At 48.7% G+C, this 21,728-nt stretch overlaps 1 pseudogene; it reads right to left on the bottom strand.

Annotated features, from left to right (window-relative positions):
- Positions 1-12,584: 12,584 nt before the first annotated feature.
- Positions 12,585-13,586, bottom strand: LOC104679812 (annotated as a pseudogene).
- Between the last annotated feature and the right edge of the window lie 8,142 nt (positions 13,587-21,728).

The following is a 21,728-nucleotide window of genomic DNA, read 5'->3' as shown; positions in this document are numbered from 1 at the left end:
GAAAGAAAGAAAGAAACAAAGAAAAGAAAAGAATGAAAAAAGAAAAGAAAGAAAGAGAAGCAAGGGAGGGAGGGAGAGGGGCCAGGTGCAGTGACTCACACCTGTAATCCCAGCACCTTGGGAGGCCGAGGCAGGTGGATCATGAGGTGGGCAGATCACGAGGTCAGGATTTTGAGACCAGCCTGACCAACATGGTGAAACTCCGCTCTACTAAAAATACAAAAATTAGCCTGGCGTGGTGGTGTGCACCTGTAATCCCAGCTACTCAGGAGGCTGAGGCAGGAGAATTGCTTGAACCCGAGAGGCGGAGGTTGCAGTGAGCAGAGATTGCGCCACTGCACTCTAGCCTGGGCAACAGAGTAAGACTCTGTCTCAAAAAAAATTAAAAAAAAAAAAAAAAAATAGAAAGAGAGAAAAAAGAGAGAGAAGCCAGGTGCTGTGGCTCACACCTATAATCCCAGCACTTTGGGAGGCTGAGGCGGGTGGATCACCTGAGGCCAGGAGTTTGAGACCAGCCTGGCCAATATAGTGAAACCCCATTTCTACTAAAAATACAAAAATTAGCCAGGCGTAGTGGCACACACCTGTAATCCCAGTTACTCGGGAATCTGATGCAGGAGAATTGCTTGAACCTGGGAGGTGCAGGTTACAGTGAGCTGAGATCATGCCATTGCACTCCAGCGTGCACAAGCGTGAAACTCCGTCTCAAAAAACAACAACAACAACAACAAAAATAAGAGAGAGAAAGAAAGAGGTTCTGTTTCAAAGCCCCCTGCACTGCACCTGAAGGAGTCCCAGCTGTTAACACCTATGTCTTCCTACCTTCTGTGATATTTACTAGGCTACTGTTTTTTTTTTTTTTTTGAAACAGGGCCTTGCTCTGTCACCCAGGTTGGAGTGCGGTGGCACAATCTCAACTCATTGCAACCTCTACCTCCCAGGTTCAAGCAATTCTCCTGCATCAGCCTCCCAAGTAGTTGGGACTACAGGCATGCACCACCCCACCCAGCTAATTCTTTTGTATTTTTTGTAGAGATGGGATTTCACCATGTGACCCAGGCTGATTTCGAACACTTGAGCTCAAGTGATCCTTCCTCTTCGGCCTCCCAAAGTGCTGGGATTACAGGCATGAGCCAACACACCCGGCCTGGACTCATTTCTTAAGGAAAAATGAATATAAAAGGAGTCTTGGGAAATCTAGGAAGCTCATTACAGGAATTCCTCATAGAGGTGACTCAACACTTCATTTCACAAGGAGAACCAGAAGTGTCGCAAACACAATGTTCTTCCCTTTAAAGAGGCAGATTGAACCAAGATCTCCCTGCGTAACTCTCTGCGGGAGACCCGGACTCAGTTACAAAGGACTCTGGGTTGGCAGAAACAGTGCTCTCACTTTTTCAGAAATGATTGGGTCTGGAACAGTTGAATTACATGACGTGCTTCTGCGAGAGCATGGCAGACTAGCTGGAGCCAGGTAGCCAGGTCTACCTGAAACACCCGGAAATAACTATTAGTTCATCTCATGAACCAGAAGCAATACTGCTAACAGAAAATTTGCCTATAAATAGGTCGTAAAATCCCAGCCAAATTGTCGCACACAGCAAGATCAATGATGATGTCCTAGTTTTTTCATTAATATTCATTATTAATTTATTATTAATATTAATTTTAATATTCATTTGAGCTTATAAATGTGTATGAACACAATAGTCAAGAAATTGAAAGGATGGAATGTCTTTATGGTAGCTTGTTTTGCCAAATTACTTAAGGGGTTTTTTGTTTGTTTGTTTTTGAGGCAGAGTCTTGCTCTCTTGCCAGGCTGGAGAGCTTGATTCACTGCAACCTTTACCTCCTAGGTTCAAGCAATTCTCCTGCTTCAGCCTCCCAAGTAGCTGGGACTACAGATGCATGCCACCATGCCCAGCTAATTTTTGTATTTTTAGTAGAGCCGGGGTTTCACCATGTTGGCCAGGCTGGTCTCGAACTCTTGACCTCGTGATCTGCCCACCTCGGCCTCCCAAAGTGCTGGGATTACAGGCCCGAGCCACCACACCCAGCCAAGTTTTTTTTTTTTTTTTCTTAAGTACTTTCCAGGCCGGGTGAGGTGGCTCACATCTGTAATCCCAGCACTTTGAGAGGCCAGGGCGGGTGGATCACATGAGGTCAGGAATTCAAGACTAGCTTGGCCAACATGGTGAAACCTCATCTCTACTAAAAATGCAAAAATTAACTGGGTGTGGTAGCACATGCCTATAATCCCAGATACTCGGGAGGCTGAGGCAGGAGAATCACTTGAACCTGGGAGGCAGACGTTGCACTTAGCCGAGATCGTGCCATTGCATTCCAGCCTGGGGAACAAAGAGCGAAACTCCATCTTAAAAAAAAAAAAAAGAGTACTTTCCCAGATGTCATGCCTTCCTTACCAATGCTGTAATTTTCCTAATTTCACACATGCCTCATATATGGTATATTTCAGCCAGCGAGAGCTCAACCAACTGCAGAACATCCGGCACTGCATGTCACATCGTGTCACCCACTTGCTGAAGGCAAGCCCAGCATGGTTTGGTCTGAAGCTGACTTGAAGAGCTGAGAGTTCGAGACTCATCAATGGGTCCCAAAAAGGCCCTGTGAGCCTGGAGGCAGAACCCAGTCCTGTCTCAACCACTAGGCTCAAGACTGAGGGCTTTCCTGAGGATAGAGTCACACGCACACACACATACACACACGCACGTGCGCACACACACACTCATTCTGTTTGATGGTAGAGCTCCTTCCTTATGGAGAGACACTTTTCAATAAAAAGATGTGGGTCGCTTCTCCTGCAAGCTGCACTTGCCTTCCGCTAGCCCCAGAACCTTGCCTTTCCAGGCAGTCCTTCTCTGGGCTGAGAGTCACCAGCACTGTTCTCAAGAGCTCCTTGGCACTACTTTCCCCAACGACTGGAAGTTCTTGACAACAGGAGCTATGACTGGCTTTTTGAAGTTTCTTACAGCACTTTTAAAGAAATACATACTTTAAAAAGTAACCCAATGAGTAGCAGACACTTCATATAATTTTAAAGTAGCTTCTAATCCCGGTTTGTGATATAGGTATGTATTTTTACAAAGTCTCGATTACAATGAACATCTTCCTTTGTATTTTAATTTCTGCCTTAGCATCCTACTGCGTCCACATTCCCATGTGTTTCATTTACCTATTACTGTGTAATAAACCACCCCAAAACCCAGTGGCTTAAAACAACCTTGATTATTTCTCATGATCCCGTGGGTTGGCAGGGAGGTTCTTTGGCTTCACGGGTATTGCTCATGTGCCTGCACTGAGCTGGGAGCTCAGCTGGGCCACTCTGTCTTTCTTCATGTGCTGGCTAGCTAGGACTTCCTTACCGCATGGCAACCAGGCTTGGACGGAGTGCTCTGAGAGAACAGACTTACCGTACAAGTGCTTATCAAGGCTCATCTCGTGTCTTGCCTCCAAAGAGTCCCGTTGGCCAAAGCCAGTCACATGACCAAGGCCAGCCTGACCAACCTGGTGAAACCCTGTCTCTAATAAAAACACAAAAAAATTAGCCGGGCATGGTGGCTCATGCCTGTAATCCCAGCTACTTGGGAGGCTGAGGCAGGAGAATCTCTTGAACCCAGGAGGCGGAAGTTGCAGTGAGCCAAGATCGTGCCACTGCACTCCAACCTGGGTGACAGAGTGAGACTCTGTCTCAAAAATGAAATAAAACAAAACAAAAGCTAGTGATGGCTGAAAAGATGCAAGAATAAGGACAAGACACAGAGGGGCTCTCTGTGAAGACATGATGATTTAGGGAGTGAGGAGCTGCAGGAACATTTCCTTATGTGCAAATTTGGAAAGTAGGAAAGGTCTTGAAACATACCTGTTGTAATTGCCAGGAGACTACTGAATTAAGGTAACAAATCTTTTACTGATATTAATAGAATTTAAATAAAAGGGGAAATTGGACTGGGTGCCGTGGCACACACCTGTAATCCCAGCACTTTGGGAAGCTGAGGTGGGAGGACTACTTGAGCCCAGGAGTTCGAGATCAGCCCGGGCAACATGGCAAAACCCCAGCTCTTTTTTTAAAAAATGCAAAAATTAGCCAAGCACAGTGGTGTGTGCCTGTAGTCCTAGCTACTCAGGAAGCTGAGTCAGGTGGATCATTTGAGCCCAGGAGGTCGAGTCTGTGATGGGCTGTGATCACACCACTGGACTCCAGCCTGGGCAACAGAATGAGACTCTGTCTCAAACACACAAACAAATAAATATAAAGGGAAAATAATTCACCCAGGGGCACCTCTCACTTCTCCAGATTCTCTTTGTTTTTGTTTGTTTGTTGTTGTTTTAAAGAGTTGAGGTCTCTCTATGCTGCCCAGGCTGGTCTTGACCTCCTGGGCTCAAAGGATTCTCCCACTTCAGCCTCTGAAGTAGCTGGGGCTACAGGATCATGCCACCTTGTCCAGCTCAGATTCCCTCTCTGAACACCTCTCAAAGGAGACAGCCGCCCACCTGCCCTGCAGCAGCAGTCAGGAATTTACTTTTACAAGCCTGCCGCTTGTGTCTTTGTTCCAATTCTGTGGTCATACCCCTGCATGATTTTATATAAGTGTAAGCATAGAGTAGGTACATTTTATATTCACATCTGTAATCCACCTGTAATCCCAGCACTTTGGGAAACCAAGATGGGAAAATCACTTGAGGCCAGGTGTTTGAAACCCACCTAGCCAATAGAGGAGACCCCATCTCTATTAAAAAAAAATTTAGTTGGCCGGGCATGGTGGCAGGCGCCTGTAATCCCAGCTACTCGGGAGTCTGAAGCAGGAGAATCGCTTAAATCCAGGTGGTGGAGGTTGCAGTGAGCTGAGATCATGCCATTATTGCCCTCCAGCCTGGGCAACAAGAGTGAAACTCCGTCTCAAAAAAAAAAAAAGTAGCCAAGCGTGGTGGCATGCACCTGTAGTTCCAGCTACTCAAGAGGCTGAGGTGGAAGAATCACTTGAATACAGGAGTTTCAGACTGCGGTGAGCTATGATCATACCACTGCACTCTAGCCAGGGCAACAAAGCGAGACTCCGTCTCTCAAAAAAAAAAAAAAAAAAAAAAAAAAAAGAAGAAGAAGAAAAGAAAAAGCATAATATACACATTTCCTTCTCCTGTCTGTGTTTGCTTAACTTTCCCCCTAATGGTGGGTATATGGGCTTTCCAAACTGTTGCTATTGTAAATAGTGTTGCTATGAAAATCTTTGCAGGTCTTTTATGTTGGATTATTTCCTTGAAGATATAACCTCTAAAGTGGGCCAGGGACTATAAATATATTTCTTGTTGCAAATTTCCAAACAGTCCCTAGATCCACCCCATGAGAATAAACTCCAGATGGATTGGACTTAGGTGTAAAAAAAAAAATAAACCAAAAACCATAAAATTTGGGCTGGATGCGGTGGCTCATGCCTGTAATCCCAGCACTTTGGGAGGCCAAGGTGGGCGGATCACTTGAGGTCAGGAGTTTGAGACCAGTGTGGCCAGCATGGTAAAACCTCGTCTCTACTAAAAATACAAAAATTAGCCAGGCGTGGTGGCGGGTGCCTGTAATCCCAGTTACTGAGAAGGCTGAGGCACGAGAATCGCTTGAAGCTGGGCAGTGGAGGTTGCCTAAGCTGAGATCCTGCCACTGCATTACAGCCTGGGCAACTGAGTAAGACTCAAAAAAAGTGAGTCTAAAAAAAAAAAAAAAAAAAAACCATAAAATCTAAAGACAAATGAAGGAAAATAAGCAATGCAGTCACTAGAGACAAGAGGACTTTCTAATTATATAAGAAAAGATTGATAGATTTGATGATAAAGCATTCTGAGCCACATTGAGCTAAGAAAAGACTGTTCCCTATGGCAGTGAGGGAAACTGACCTGTAAGCAGATGCCTCTGCCTCTGCATTGCACTAAGGTGTGAACAATAAAATCTCTCAGGAGTAACACAGGAGTAGTGTATACTGTATGGAACAAAATATCCTCTGCTTGGAAAATAGCAAAATGAGGTGTACTATCATGACTAAATGTTTCAATTAAGTCAGATATTGTGATTATAAATGTTTACTTATTTATTTATTTATTTAGAGACAGGCTTTCGCTCTGTTGTCCAGGCTGGAGTGCAGTGGCATGATCATAGCTCACTGTAGCCTGGAACTCCTTGGCTCAAGTGATCTTCCCATCTCAGCCTCCCAAAGTGGTGGGATTACAGAGCCACCAAGCCCAGCATAAAGTTGTTAAAAATTAAAAGACTCGGCTGGGCGCAGTGGCTCATGCCTATAATCCCAGCACTTTGGGAGGCAGAGGCGGGAGGATCACTTGAGGTCAGGAGTTTGAGACCAGTCTGGCCAACATGGTGAAACACATCCCTACTAAAAATACAAAAAATTAGCTGGGCGTGGTGGCGGGCACCTGTAATTCCAGCTACTCGGGAAGCTGAGGCAGGAGAATTTCTTGAACCCGGGAGGTGTAGGTTGCTGTAAGCCAAGATCGTGCCACTGCACTGCAGCCTGGGCAATAGAGTAAGACTCCATCTCAAAACAAACAAACAAACAAACAAAATCATTAAAAGACTCTGGGCCAAGCACGGTAGCTCATACCTGTAATTCCAGCACTTTGGGAGGCCGAGGTGGGAGAATCGCTTGGACCTGGGAGTTCAAGACCAGCCTAGGCAACATGATGAGATCTCATCTCTATGAAAAATTTAAAAAATTAGCCGGGCGTGGTGGCACATGCCTGTAGCCCCAACCACTCAGGAGACTGAGGTGGAAGGATCACTTGAGCCTGGGAGGTTGAGGCTACAGTGAGCCGTGACTTCACCACTGCACTCCAGCCTGGGCAACAAGAACAAGACTCTATCTTGGGGGAAAATAAAAGAAAGAAAAGAAGAGAAAATCTGGTAAAAGATATTGATAGACAAGATGATAAAGAGTTGAAATTCTTACTATACCATTAAATTCTAAAGAAAAATAATATTACTCCAAGAGTAATCACACACAAAAAAACACAATTGATTATGAAACCATTGAAAACAATATAATCAGGTCGGGCACGGTGGCTCACACCTGTAATCCCAGCACTTTGGGAGTCAGAGGCAGGTGGATCACATGAAGCCAGGAGTTTGAGACCAGCCTGGCCAACCTGGTGAAACTCCATCTCTACTAAAATACAAAAATTAGCTGGGTGTGGTGGCACGCCTATAATCCCAGCTACTTGGGAGGCTGAGACAGGAGAATCACTTGAACCCAGGAGGCGGAGGTTGAAGTGAGCCGAGATTGTGCCACTGTACTCCAGCCTGGGCAACAGAGCAAGACTCTGTCTCAAAACAAAAAAACAAAACAAAACAAAACCCAAAACAAAACAACAGCAAAAAAAAAAAAAAAAAAAAAAGAAAGAAAAAATATAATCAAAGAAATACACACTTAAAATAAGATATATTTTCTATCTATCAGATTAACTGACTTTAACAATGTATAGCATCCAGGGTTAAGAAAGTGCTGTTGTAGAACACGCGTCCTCACTAAGCCACTGCTGGGAGGAGGGAGACTCGCTTGCTTGTGTAAGGTGAACTGATTTCTCAATGTGTGTAAGGAACCTTAGCAACCTCATGCCCTTTGGCCCAGTAAGTGCTCTTGTAAACTCCATTCTAAAGCTATAACCTTCAGCTGGGCATGGTGGTTCATGCCTGTAATCCCAGCACTTTAGGAGGCTGAGGCGGGTGGATTACCTGAGGTCAGGAGTTGGAGACCAGCCTGGCCAATGTGGTGAAACCCTGTTTCTACTAAAAATACAAAAATTAGCCAGGCATGGTGGTAGGCACCTGTAATCCCAGCTGCCAGGGAAGCTGAAGTAGGAGAATCGCTTGAACCCAGGAGGCGGAAGTTGCAGTGAGCTGAGATCGTGCCACCACACTCCAGCCAAGGTGACAGAGCAAGATTCCGTCTCAAAAAAAACAAGCTATAACCTTAAATACACAAGATGCTCTATAATCAACATTATCTCTAATCCAAAAAAATGGAAGTGGAAATAAACAAAATATCTAATAGAGAAGTGATCAATTACTAAATTAACTTGGCTGTTATGCAGCCATTAAGACTTATGCTTAATTAACTTTTATAATATGCTTCAATAACTTTTATAATATGGAAGCTGCTTATATTATAATGTTACATATAAAAATGTCTGCAGCAATACCTAGTAGTCACTTCATTACCTGGGACTTGCCATTTGATTTATTCCTGTTGGCAGAAGGGGGTCATTTATGGTCATTTCATTATACACACACACACACACACACACACACACACACATACATATATATACACACACATATACTTTTTTTGACATGGAGGCTGGCTGTATTTTGGGGGCGTCCAGTGCCCCATCCGAAGAGCACCCTGACCTCCTTGGAGGAGATCGCCTTACACCCGCTTCCCTCAAGGAGAGCCAAAGGGGTCACGTCCTTCCCAGCCAGCTCCAGCCTAGGACAGGAATGTGGCTTCCCCTGGCCAATTGGCTGTTCTTGCCTGGTACTTTGGCTCCTGAGTGAGTGAACTGAGGACACTGGGGGTAAGAGGTCCTTTATAAAAGCAGGTGCGGCAGGGGTGGCTGCCGCCCCGGGGTCCTGGCCGCGACTGGCTTCCGCCCCCAGTGCCCTCACTTCCTGCTTTCCCAAGCCTGGTCTCCCCCTGTCTATTGTCCATTCTGTGAGCTCTCCCCACTGTGGACTTCCAATAAATTCCCCTCTGCTTAAACTAGCTAGAGTCAGTTTCCTGCTCCCAGACACAAGCATGGGCCTGAGTCAGCCGCTCATCTGACGGCCGTGGAGTCCGCCGGAGTCTCTGCAGTTTGCTCCTCACAATGCATCTTGAATCTGATTCATTCCCCTGACTTCTCCAGAGATCTGCATTTTCTCACTCCTGGGCAGCTGCAGCTGCTTCCAGCCTGGGCTTCCTCCCAGCTCTCTACGTCCTAAGTTCTCTTAAGTACCACTGCTGGACTTTTATCCTGAGACACCCCTGCTCAAGATGTTCTTGTGGCTCCCCGCCGCCCAGAGGTCAAGTCCAGCATCCATAACCTTCTGTAGCCAGGCCCTGCCCCTGCCCTGTGACTGGAGAAGCCCTGTGTTCTCCTTGAGGGGCTCCAGGCAGGTCGCCTTGCAGCCTTCTCCCGATGGAAAGCCTGTCTTCAGCTTGGTGAGAGTTCGGGGTGGGGGGTTGGCTCTCTGGATCTATGTCAGTGCTACAGGCAACTGCCTTAGTTTTGGGCAGTCACTGACCTCCCCCCGCCGGGGTTGCTGCCATCTACAGAAGGCCTGGGCTGGGTCAGGTGGCCACTGGCCGTTCCTCACAGTGGGACGAATGCTCTGCAAAGGCCCTCCTGACTTTTGTTCACTTCATCCCTTTGTGAGGCCCCAGCCCTGGCAGTGGTCATGAAGGGACCATCCAAAGGCCCCCTTTCTCCACCTTCATCATTGCAATCCCATGAGCCAGGTGGGCACAGGTGGCTTGCACTGTGGAACCTCAGGAAAAAGGAGACAGGCATTGATGCCAGCCCCACAGAGGCACAGAGCTCTTCCTTGGCGCCTCCTGTGTGGACAAAGGCCTGGCCAGTGTGCAGAGTCTGGAGTTCACAGGCCCTGCCTCTGTGTGAGCTGCTGCCTGCAGGGCCTCCCTCACCCTACAGTCTCATCACCTGACCACTGGTCTACCAACCAAGCTCTTGTGTGAGGTGGGCACCCCCTGGGCTGTCTCTCCAGCTTACAAGAATGGCCCCCTTTCAGGTCATTGCCTTGAGCTGTCCAGACCCATCCAGGGTTTTAGCACAGGGCTCTCAGGAGTTAAACATGCTGTGAAACATGCCCCACTTCCCAGGATATAATTAGACCAGAGTCCTCTCCCTGGGAGTGTGTGCATAAAGAGAGGGAGGGAGGGACTCGGAGATTGGCTGAGGGCCTGTCTCTGGTTCCGGGCTTGTCACCCATGAGCAGCTTGGCTCCCTGCCGAGCTCTCTCGCCTCTTGCCATTGGCAAGACACACGGAGGAAGGCTCCTGCAGAGAAGACAGACAGGCAAAGCTCCTCAGAGTGGAGCTGGCCAGGAGGCCCAGGCCTCACCCACCCCGTCCACTGTCTTGGCTCTGAGGCCCTCCACACCCCTCTCTGCGGGGGCTTACCCATCCCCACTGGGTTAGGCTGTGTCCCTGACTGGCCTTTTTCCTCTGAGTATTTGGGGCATGCTCACCTACGGATGAATGTTTTGAGAACAAATTTTAAATGTTAATAGCCTTATTTTTTTTTTCTGATAAAGTAATAGAGGAAAACATTAAAAAGAGAGTAAGTCTCCCTGCTTTGTTTTGCTCTGTCGCTCAGGCTGGAGTGCAGTGGCATGATCTCAGCTCACTGCAGCCTTGACCTCCTGGGCTCAAGGGATCCTCCCACCTCAACCTCTGGGGTTAAAGACGTGTGCCACGACACTCAGTTAATTTTGTTCAGTTTTCGTAGAGATGAGGCCTCACTATGTTATCCAGGCTGGTCTCAAACTCCTGGGCTCAAGCAATCCTCCCACCTTGGCCTCCCAAAGTTCTGAGATTACAGGCAGGAACCAAGGTACCTGGCCTATTGTTAGTTTTTTAAAGTGTGATTGTAGTATTAAGTTATAGTTTTATTTTTGTTTTTTCAAGAAGGTGGGGGAAGGGAAAGTGAGGAAAGGGGTAAAGGTTATATTTTTAAAGCGTAGTCCTTCTCTTTCAGGGATAAGTACTAAAATAGGGATGACCATACGATAGGATGACTGCTGCTTACTTTTGAAGCAGCTATGTTGTCTACGGTACATACTCTGGGGTTCTTTGTCTGGTGCCAGGAGAATTTAGGACACGGACACACACGAGGAGTTTAGGAATGGAGGTTTAATAAACAGAAGAGAAGAGAAAGAGAAACAGTTCTCTACGAGAGAGAGAGGTCTCCCAGCAGAAAAGACAAGCAGGCAGCAGATGTGCCACATTTTACAGGCAGGTTTGAGGAAACGGTGTCTGATTTACACAGGGCTCACAGATTCGTTCAATCAAGTATGACATTTACATAGCACGGGGAATGCTGGACACCCTGCCCTAATCTTATTATGTAAATGAACTCTCCTGTTGACCACGCCGTTGTCTGCTCCTTACTGTACACCTGGCTGATAAAGAGAAGGGAAGCTGGAGCCGCCATCTTGAACATGACTGGCACAATTGCTGGCATCTATGTCCCTGCAGCTAGATTTTACAGGCTGCTCTTTGTTAGAAAGGAAAATAATTTGGCGCTGCTTTTCATTAAAAGGAATACTTTACCGAGGACTTCCCTACCCTCACTATCTGCCTAAGTAATTTCTTCTTTTTTTTTGAGACGGAGTCTCGCTCTGTCGACCGGGCTAGAGTGCAGTGGCCGGATCTCAGCTCACTGCAAGCTCTGCCTCCCGGGTTTACGCCATTCTCCTGCCTCAGCCTCCCGAGTAGCTGGGACTACAGGCGACCGCCACCTCGCCTGGCTAGTTTTTTGTATTTTTTTAGTAGAGACGGGGTTTCACCGTGTTAGCCAGGATGGTCTCGATCTCCTGACCTCGTGATCCACCCGTCTCGGCCTCCCAAAGTGCTGGGATTACAGGCTTGAGCCACCGCGCCCGGCCAGTAATTTCTTCTTAACTCCTGCATCACTTTGAAATGGGGAGAGGGAGATGGCTAAAAGTATAAATGAAATAAAATTGCTCTGAGGATACAGGAAAAAAACCAAAGTGCTCTCCCTATTTTCTTACTAAACAACACAGATACTTCAGTGACCAGATGTGTGGGGGTATCTCCCCATACACCAAGCAAGTAGCAGAATTCAGCTCAATTCTGACACTGTCTACCTGGAAAACAGCCTCAGATCCCACTTGTTGGGGACTTAGTCCTATTAAGACTTCAGACGCCAATCGCAAGGCCCAGGTTGTTTTGCTTGTGCTTCTGACGGACAGCTGTAAATCTGGGTTCCCAATACCCTCTCCTTGAGTTCAATTAATTTGCTAGAGTGGCTCACAGAACTCAGCTACTTATATTATCGGTTTATGATAAAGGATATTACAAAGGATACAGATAAAGAGATGTACAGGGCCAGGCATGTGGAAAGGGGCATGGAGTTTCCATGCCCTTCCCCGCACATCAACCTCCAGAAACCTCCATGTGTTCAGCTACTTGGAGGCTCCCTGAATCCCATCTTTTTGGTTTGTATGGAAGTGTCATTATGTAGGCAATGCTTGATTAAACCATGGCTATTGTGACCTTCAGCCCCTCTCCCTTCCTGGAGGTTAGGCAGGGGTGGGACTGAAAGTCCAACCCTCTCATCCTTCTTTGGTCTTTCCAGTGACTGGCAAGCTGCTAGGGGTGGCCAACCAGCAGTTAACTCATTAGTATACAGAAAATGGCATGTTACTTTAGAGATTCTAGGATTTTAGGAGTTGTATGCCAGGAAACCAGATGAAGACCAAAGATGTATATACATTTTTGTTAAAAAAAAAAAAAAAAAAAAAAAAAAAAACAAGAAGTAAGCCTTTATTCCCTTGTTTCGCAAATAAAGCTGGCTGAGTTGGTTGCTTTTTGGTGGTCAAAGAGACCAAATCCCATATCCTCGTCCAACTCCTCCAACTCCTCGTCTTCAAACTTATTTGGGGCTGCCGCAGCAGCAGAAGCAGCCATGGCGGTAGTGGCCACAGGGGCAGTAGCCACAAAGGCAGATGGATCAGCCAAGAAGGTCATGATCTTTTCAGCAGGTGGGAAGGTGTAATCAGTCTCCACAGACAGAGCCAGGCCTCCTTTGTACCCACTGATGATAGAATGGGGTACTGATGTAACAGGTGAGTAGCCAGTATGCTGACACACTGGCAACATTGCAGACACCCTCCAGGAAGCCAGAAAGCCAGAATACAGAGTTTCTTCTATGATGTCAAGCACTTCAGGGTTGTAGATGCTACCATTGTTGAACATCTGCTGGATGACCAGCCCAAAGAAGGAAGAGATGTTCAGCATGTTCAGCAGTGTGGCTTCGCTGGCTCCCACTCTGTCTCCAGTCTTGATCAGTTGCACATCACTCAGGATTTCAGTGGTGCCCCTGGAGATTTTAGTGGTAATGCCTAAAGCCTGGAAAAAGGAAATCTTCTCGGGCCCCAGACCAGTGTTCTGGGCTGGTACAGTGACTTCACATGGGCCAATGGCACCAGCACGGGCGGCAGCTGGCACCTTATTGGCCAGCAGCAGGTCCCTGATCTCAGTGAGGTCCTTTTTGGTGAACGCAAAGCCCACATTCCCCTGGAGAGGAGGCAACAGTTTCTCCAGAGCTGGGCTGTTTTCCAGGTGTCCTTGGGTGGCCTTGCGCATCATGGTGTTCCTGCCCGTCGGCACCATGGCCTTCCCTTGGAGGGAAGAGTGGATCTACTGTGTCTGCTTGGAGCCCACAGTGTCTGCTCCCATGATGAAACATTTTGGATAATTATCCAAAAGCTGGATGATCTTAAGGAAGTAGTTGGACTTCCAGGTTGCCCTGTCTTCCCTGGGCATCACGGCAGTGGGTCAGGGATTGCTACGCAGGGTTTAAACATCATGTCACTTCCACAAGGACACCTGGTGAGAGAAGGCCCAAATATATATCTTCACAATATCATGATTGCCCGTGAGCTGATAACAAAGCTGGAGATGGCGTCTATTTTAATATTGTGTCTACATTTGTGTATATTTGAATTTCTAAATAATACTTTTTTAAAATTCCATAGAACACAACCACCCAGCAATAACCACTGTTGACATCTTGGGACATTTGTCACTCAAATTTGTCATCTGGACCCATTTCCTATGTTTAGGGGATGCACTGACTTGAAGCACAAATGCAAGGCACTCATTTTCCCAGCCTGCCTTGTGTGGCATCTGACGGAGGCTGCCCAGACCTTGAATCAGAGGCTAACAATGGGAAAACCTGTATGCATTCCAGGCACAGCATGAGGGGTTGCGGGAGGTCGGCTGCAGGAGTGAGCTCAGCGGATCTCTCTTGCTCTCCAGGTCACCTGGAGATTCTTAAGGCTCCCCGAGATCCTTTTCACAAATCTCTCTTTCTCTCTTTTTTTTTTTTTTTTGTTGTTGTTGTTGTTGAGATGGAGTCTCATGCACAATCTCCACCTCCTGGGTTCAAGTGATTCTCCTGCCTCAGCCTCCCTCCTGAGTAACTGGGGTTACAGGTGCCCGCCACCACACCAGATAGTTTTTTGTATTTTTAGTAGAGATGGGTTTTGCCATGTTGGCCAGGATGATCTTGAACTCCTGACCTTAAGTGATCCACCCACCTTGGTCCCCCAAAGTCCTGGGATTACAGGCATGAACCACCATGCTTGACCCACAAATCTCCTTTCTGTCCAAAGTGTCCAGCATTAGTTTCTTTGGCATATAACCAAGAATCTTGGTGGGGAGTACACTTTGGCGTGGTTTTGTGTTTATTGGTAGGATTGCACTATTCTTTAATTAATTAATTAATTTATTTATTTATTGTTTTTTTGAAAAGGAGTCTCGCTCGGTCACCCAAGCTGCAGTGCAGTGGCACGATCTCAGCTCACTGTAATTTCTGCCTCCTGGGTTCAAACCATTCTCCTGCCTCAGCCTCACAAGTAGCTGGACTACAGGCGTGCATCACCATGCCGGGCTAATGTTTGTATTTTTGGTAGAGACGGGGTTTCACTGTGTTGGCCAGGCTGGTCTCAAACTCCTGACCTCAGGTGATCCACCCGCCTCAGCCTCCCAAAGTGCTGGGATTACAGGGGTGAGCCACCAGGCCCAGCCAGGATTGCACCATTCTAACAGTGTCCAGCTTTCCCCTTCTGCTGAATAGCAAAGCACAAGGAGGGGCGTTTGGGGGTATGCAGCCTTCCTCCCTCCCTCATTCTCTTCCAGCTGGTGCTGCCACTGGAGGAGGCTCTCTCCTTCCCCAACTTTCCCACCACTGGTAGAAGAAAAGGAAAGTGTTTATAATAAAAGCCCACTTTCTGCACTACAGAGGCAGGATGTGGAGGGCTGAGGGCCCAAGGTTCTGCCTGATTTGCTGCCCCCCTCACAAAGGGCTCCAGGCAAGGCCCCAGGAGGGGGTGTTCATCTCTCTCTTTAACCAGGTCCGGCTTCCCTACTGAGTCGTATCCCCATTACCGTCAGCAATCTGCCACCTGGCCCACTGCTGACCACAGGAGCAGAGGCTTCTCTCACCTTCCATGACTTGAGGAGACTCCCAGAGGTCCAGGGCCTTCTAGGCTTGCACCTGGGGTGGGCCCATGACAGCCCTCAGTTTCATGCCTCCGCCTGGTGGGTCATGCCCCCCAGTCTCAAGCAGCTCCTGTGGGTCAGGGCTGCGCTGAGCAGGTATTGGAGGCTGGGAAGGGCCTGGTGAAGGGGGCTCCCCCGTGGCAAGGGACAAGTTTAGGGAGGGTCAAGAGGGAAGACTAGATGTTCCAGTTTATCCTTAGAGTATCTGGTTCCTCAGGTCCTGGCTACCCTATGAGTAGGGGAACAGGAAGTGCTGGCTTGCAGGGAACAACATGCCTATAGGGAGCGCTGTCAGAGCTCTTCACATTAGTGTAATTAATCATCCTAATCAAAGCTGTCACCTACTGAGTGCCTACTATGTATCAGGCACTTTGCCAGAGCTTTACAGACATCATGAGTGATAACTAAGCCTCACAGCCACTCTGCAAGGCAGCTGCAGTCACCCTGCTTTAGAGATGAGGAATTGAGTCTCAGAGAGGTTAAGCCACTAGCCCAGGGTTATATGGTGTAGAGAGTAGGGCCTCCAGTGGGAGCCAGGTTGGTCTGAACCGCAAATGGAGAATGATTGATTGCTCTGAAAGCTGCCTGTCATGAGAGCCACCCGGGGTGTTCCTGGTTGTTGGCCTTCCCAGGTCCCAGGGCTTCCCAGGACCTGGCCTTCCCAGGTCAGACAGGCCTTGCAGGCGTCTTCATTCTATACCCATCTCCACCCCAGTGGGTCAGCTGGAAATGGGCTCAAAACTTAATCACACAATTACCTCAGCCATGGCTTCCCTACAGCCTCTGAGGAGGCAGAGTTTTTTTCTCCTTTGCTGGTGGGTTTCTGCTGTCAAAAACCATCCCAGGGCTGGGAGCAGTTGCTCATGCCTGTAATCCCAGCACATTGGGAGGCCAAAGCAGGAGGATCACTTGAGGTCAGGAGTTCGAGACCAGCCTGGCTAACATGGTGAAACCCCACTTCTACTAAAAAACCAAAAATTAGCTACACATGTTGGTGCATGCCTGTAATCCCAGCTACTCAGGAGGCTGAGGCAGGAGGATTGCTTGAACCTGGGAGGTGGAGGTTGCAGTGAGCCAAGATTGCGCCACTGCACTCCAGCCTGGGCAACAAAGTGAGACAGTTTCTCAATAAAAAAAAAAAAAATTAGCTAGGCTTGGTGACATGCACCTGGAATCCCATGCATTTGGGAGGCTGAGGTGGGAGGATCATTTAAGCCCAGGAGACTGAGGCTGCAGTCAGCCATGATCATGCCACTGCACTCCAGCCTAGGTGACAGAGTGAGACTTTGTCTCCAAAAAGAAAAAATACCCTCCTGGGATAGTATCCTGAGCTGGGACCAGAGCCGGCTGGAGCCTCTTTGCCAGCAGCAAGGAGGCCTTTCCTCTACTAAAGCCTAGTGTGCCAAGACTGCATCCAAGGCTACTGCAATGAACTGAATGTTAGCGTCCCTTCAAAATCCCTATGTTGAAATCTTAATCCCCAAGGTGATGGTGTCAGGTGGGGCCTTGGGAAGTGATTAAGTCATAAGGATGGAGCCCTCATGAATGGGATTAGTGCCCTTATGGAAGGAAGAAGCCCCAGCAAGCTAGCTGGCCCTTTCCACCACGTACAGACACACCAAGAAGGCATCATCTTCAAATACAAAGCTGGCCCTCTCCAGACAGAATCTGCTAGCATCTTGATCTTGGACTTCGCAACTTGTGACAAAATAAAAAAAAATTTTTTTCACCCTGTCGCCCAGGCTGGAGTGCAATGGCATGATCTTGCTCACTTCAGCCTCCACCTCCCACGTTCAAGTGATTCTCCTGCTTCCGCCTCCTCAGCAGCTAGGATTGTAGGTGTGTGCCACCATGCCCGGCTAATTTTTTGTATCTTTAGTAGAGACGGGGTTTCACCATGTTGGCCAGGCTGGTCTTGAACTACTGACCTTGTGATCTGCCCGCCTCAGCCTCCCAAAGTGCTGGGATTACAAGTGCAAGCCACCACGCCCAGCCAGACAAATAAATTTCTATTGTTCATAAGCAACCCAGTCTATGGAAGTCGGCTGTAGCAGCCTGTAGAGTCTAACACAGCTGTGCTCATGCTGTTTCCTATGGACTTACAGCATCTTTCACTTTTCTTTTTTTTTTTTTTTTTTTTGTTGAGGCGGAGTCTCGCTCTGTCGCCAGGACTGGAGTGCAGTGGCCAGATCTCAGCTCACTGCAAGCTCTGCCTCCCGGGTTTACGCCATTCTCCTGCCTCAGCCTCCCAAGTAGCTGGGACTACAGGCGCCCGCCACCTCGCCCAGCTAGTTTTTGTATTTTTAGTAGAGGCGGGGTTTCACCATGTTAGCCAGGATGGTTTCGATCTCCTGACCTCGTGATCCACCCGTCTCGGCCTCCCAAAGTGCTGGGATTACAGGCTTGAGCCACCGCGCCCGGCCTATCTTTCACTTTTCACACACTCCTATCGTGTCCCAGAATTGGTAGGTTCTCGGTCTCACTGACTTTAAGAATGAAGCTGCGGACTCTCGCAGTGAGTGTTACACTTCTTAAAGATAGTGTGTCCGGAGTTTGTTCCTTCAGACATTCAGATGTGTCTGGAGCTTCTTCCTTCCAGTGGGTTCGTGGTCTCGCTGTCAGGAGTGAACCTGCAGACCTTCGTGATGACTATCACAGCTCTTAAAGGCAGCACATCTGGAGTTATTCATTCTTCCTGGTGCATTCGTGGTCTCACTGGTTTCAGGAGTTGAGCTGCAGACCTTTGCCAGTGAGTGCTATAGCTCATAAAAGCAACGTGAACCCACTGAGCAACAAGTTATTGCAAGGAGCAAAACAACCAAGCTCCTACAGTATACAAGAGGACCCAACCATGTTGCTCCTGGCTGGGGCTGGCAGCCTGCTTTTATTCCCTTATCTGGCCCCACCCATATCCGGCTGATTGGTCCATTTTACAGAGAGCTGATTGGTCCGTTTTGACAGAGTGCTGATTGGTGCCTTTACAATCCTTGACCTAGACACAAGAGTCACAGAGTGCTAGTCCTCCTAGTCTCCAGTAGGTTAGCTGTATACAGAGTACCAATTGGTGTATTTACAACCCTTGAGCTAGACACAGAGTACTGATTGGTGTATTTACAAACCCTGAGCTAGACACAGAGTGCTGATTGGGGTATTTACAATCCCTTAGCTAGACATAAAGGCTCTCCAAGTCCCCACTCGACTCAGGAGTCCAGCTGGCTTCACGTAGTGGCTCCTGCACAGGGGCTGCAGGCGGAGCTGCAGGCGGAGCTGCCTGCCAGTCCTGAGCCACGCCTGCACTCCTCAGCCCTTTGGCTGTCCATGGGACTGGGAGCTATGGAGCAGGGGGTGGCGCCCGTTGGGGAGGCTCGGGCCGCGCGGGAGCCCACGGCCGCGGGAGGGGGAGGGGGGAGGGGGGAGGGGGAGGGGGGAGGGGGGAGGGGGGAGGGGGAGGGGGAGGGGGAGGGGGAGGGGGGGAGGGGGGAGGGAGGTCGGACATGGGGGGCTGCAGGTCCCGAACCCTGCCCCGCGGGGAGGCCTTCAGCGAGAATTCGAGCACAGTGCCGGCGGGCCGGCACTGCTGGGGGACTTGGAGCAACCTGTGCAGCAGCTGGCCCGGGTGCTAAGCCCCTTACTGCCCTGGACCTGCGGCGCCGGGGGGCGGTTCCGTGTGCAGGGCCCCCGAGCCCTTGCCCGTGCTCTCCAGAACTCGCGCTGGCACGCGGGCACAGCGCGCAGCCCCGGTTCCCGCCCGCGCATCTCCCTCCACACCTCCCCGCAAGCAGAGGGAGGAGGCTCCAGCCTCAGCCAGCCCAGAGAGGGTCCCCCACGGTGCGGTGGCGGGCTGAGGGGCTCCTCAAGCGCCGCCAAAGTGGATGGCGAGGCCGAGGAGGCGCAGAGAGTGAGGGCTGCTAGCACATTGTCGCCTCTCTCTATGAGGTAAATTTTCAGTGTTTCCTATGAGAAAATTTTATACAATAGAAACAGTAGCAAATGACTTCTCAGAGTAAAATAAGTTTATTTGGTGGCCAGGGCCATGTAAGATTAACACAAGGCACAGTGGAAAATGGCAGCTGTTGAGAAGCCTTGAACATCTTCAGCAAAATGAGGAGGCCCACCCTGACCAGTCTGGGAACAAAGAGCTTTGGAGCCAAAGGGAGCAGGTTTGAGTCCCAGGACGGCCACTTTTCTTGATTTCATCACCTCAGACAAATCACTAAGCCTCTTTGAACCTTGGTTTCCTCAATAATGCCCCCCGTGATGATCACATATGCCTGGCATATAGTCATTGTTTCATAAATGGCACCTACTACCATTATTGTTCACCCATAGCTGGATTACCTGGGTCCTCTGCATCACGCAATTAGTGTGATGGGATTGGAACTAAGGCTTGTCAGTGATAGGTGAGATTCTAAAACAGGTAAGGCTTGTTTTTTTGTTTGGTTTTTGAGACCGAGTCTTGCTCTGTCGCCAAGGCTGGAGTGCAGTGGTGTGATCTCGGCTGAGTACAACCTCTGCCTCCTGGGTTCAAGTGATTCTCCTGCCTCAGCCTCCCAAGTGGCTGGGACTACAGGCGCGTGCCACCACCACGCCCAGCTAATTTGTTGTATTTTTTTAGTAGAGACGGGGTTTCACCACATTAGCCAGGATGGTCTCGATCTCCTGACCTCGTGATCTGCCTGCCCCAGCCTCCCAAAGTGCTGGGATTACAGGTGTGAACCACTGAGCCTGGCCCAAGGCTTGTTTTTTAATGCACCCCTCCTCCATGCTCCCTGTCCTGTTTAGCAGACCCCAACATTGTCATGGGTCCACTTCCTGAATTTTTAACCTTTTTAATTTATTGAAATATATTTGACATGTGTCCTAGTCCTCAGGTCTTTAGACCTAATGACTAGTCAGATTGAGGCAGAAACTATCCCCTTCTACCCCCAAGTTTATTGTCTGCATTACCATGACTTTTTTCTCCCACTGTCTTTGGTACAATAACTTTACTATTCCAAGAGACTCTTGCCCAGGCAAATAACTTGATTGTTTATTACAGGAATTTCCCAAGAGGCCCATCAATTCTTTAATAGGTGAGTTTTATTTAATAGAAGCATCAACAGACATTTCACACCTAAGGCATTTCAAACCCCTTGCCTAGCTGTTTCTACCAACCTGAAACTACTGTATCATGATCTCCCCCAATCCCAAGCAAGCCCCTGCATTGAAAGGCCCTCCTTAAACCAATCTTGAAATTCTCAGTGAGATCCTAGCCTCTCCACTTCCCCTGGCAGCTGCGATGTAGGCTCGGTGCAGGGGCTATTCTCTCTCTTCCACAAGCAATGAACTCAGCTCTGCCTTCCACCATCTTCTCAGAACAGAAAATCTGGTGCCCTCCTTCCAGAAAGGCCTTTCGGTGTGACCGACCCAATCTGAGGAGCCGTGAAGGCCAGGAGGGGAGGCCCCAGGGCCAGGTTGGCTCTGGGTGTCCTTTCCATCCTTCCCTGCGTGTGGAGCTGGTCCCGCTGTGGGGACCATGGGTGGAGGGCCACGTGCACAAGAGTCCTTTGAGGACATCCTTGCTGCACACATTTCAAGCCTGGGAAGTTGTGCACACACCTACAGAGCTCTTCATGGTCTGTCTGCTGGGGTACTGTTATTCCCTCTGTTCTAGCCTCTAAGAAATGAAAGCTTCCACTCCCGTTTGACATGTAGATTGCAGGATATTTGTGTATCTAAAGCTTGAGTCTCTCTTTCAAACCAGAGGTTTACTCTATGTTTTGAGAAAAGAGTGATTGAATTTATGTACACAGAAGAATCTATAGAGCCAGCTGCCCAGTAGCTAGGCAACATACAGTGGGCCACGTGGCAAGGTCCTGCCTTGGGAAATTGCCTCTCAATGACGTAGGTGGGAAGGCCTATGAAGGAGAATGTTAAAAATCAACTTAAAACCGAGTTGGTACTAAAACACTTCACCTGAAGGAAGTTCACTCATTGATCCTTAAAAAGTTGCATTTGTGGCAGGGCGCAGTGGCTCAAGCCTGTAGCGTTTTGGGAGGCCGAAGCAGGCAGATCATGAGGTCAGGAGATGGAGACCATCCTGGCGAACACAGTGAAACCCCATCTCTACTAAAAATACAAAAAAATTAGCCAGGCGTGGTGGCAGGCACCCGTAGTCCCAGCTACTCGGGAGGCTGAGGCAGGAGAATGGCCTGAACCCGGGAGACAGAGCTTGCAGTGAGCCGAGACCGCGCTACTGCACTCCAGCCTAGGCGACAGAGCAAGACTCCATTAAAAAAAAAAAGTTGCATTTGCTTGTTTGTTTGGGGCATCCCCAGAGATGAATATTAAAATACTGTGAAGTTGTAAAAAGTCTGACCAAAATGTTTAATGTGGTGACTTTGGGTAGACCTGAGCCTTGGT

This window comes from Rhinopithecus roxellana, chromosome 5 (genome assembly GCF_007565055.1).
Source record: "Rhinopithecus roxellana isolate Shanxi Qingling chromosome 5, ASM756505v1, whole genome shotgun sequence".
Taxonomy (NCBI): domain Eukaryota; kingdom Metazoa; phylum Chordata; class Mammalia; order Primates; family Cercopithecidae; genus Rhinopithecus; species Rhinopithecus roxellana.
Note: the sequence above shows the minus strand (reverse complement) of the source record. Positions and strands in the feature narration are given on the sequence as shown.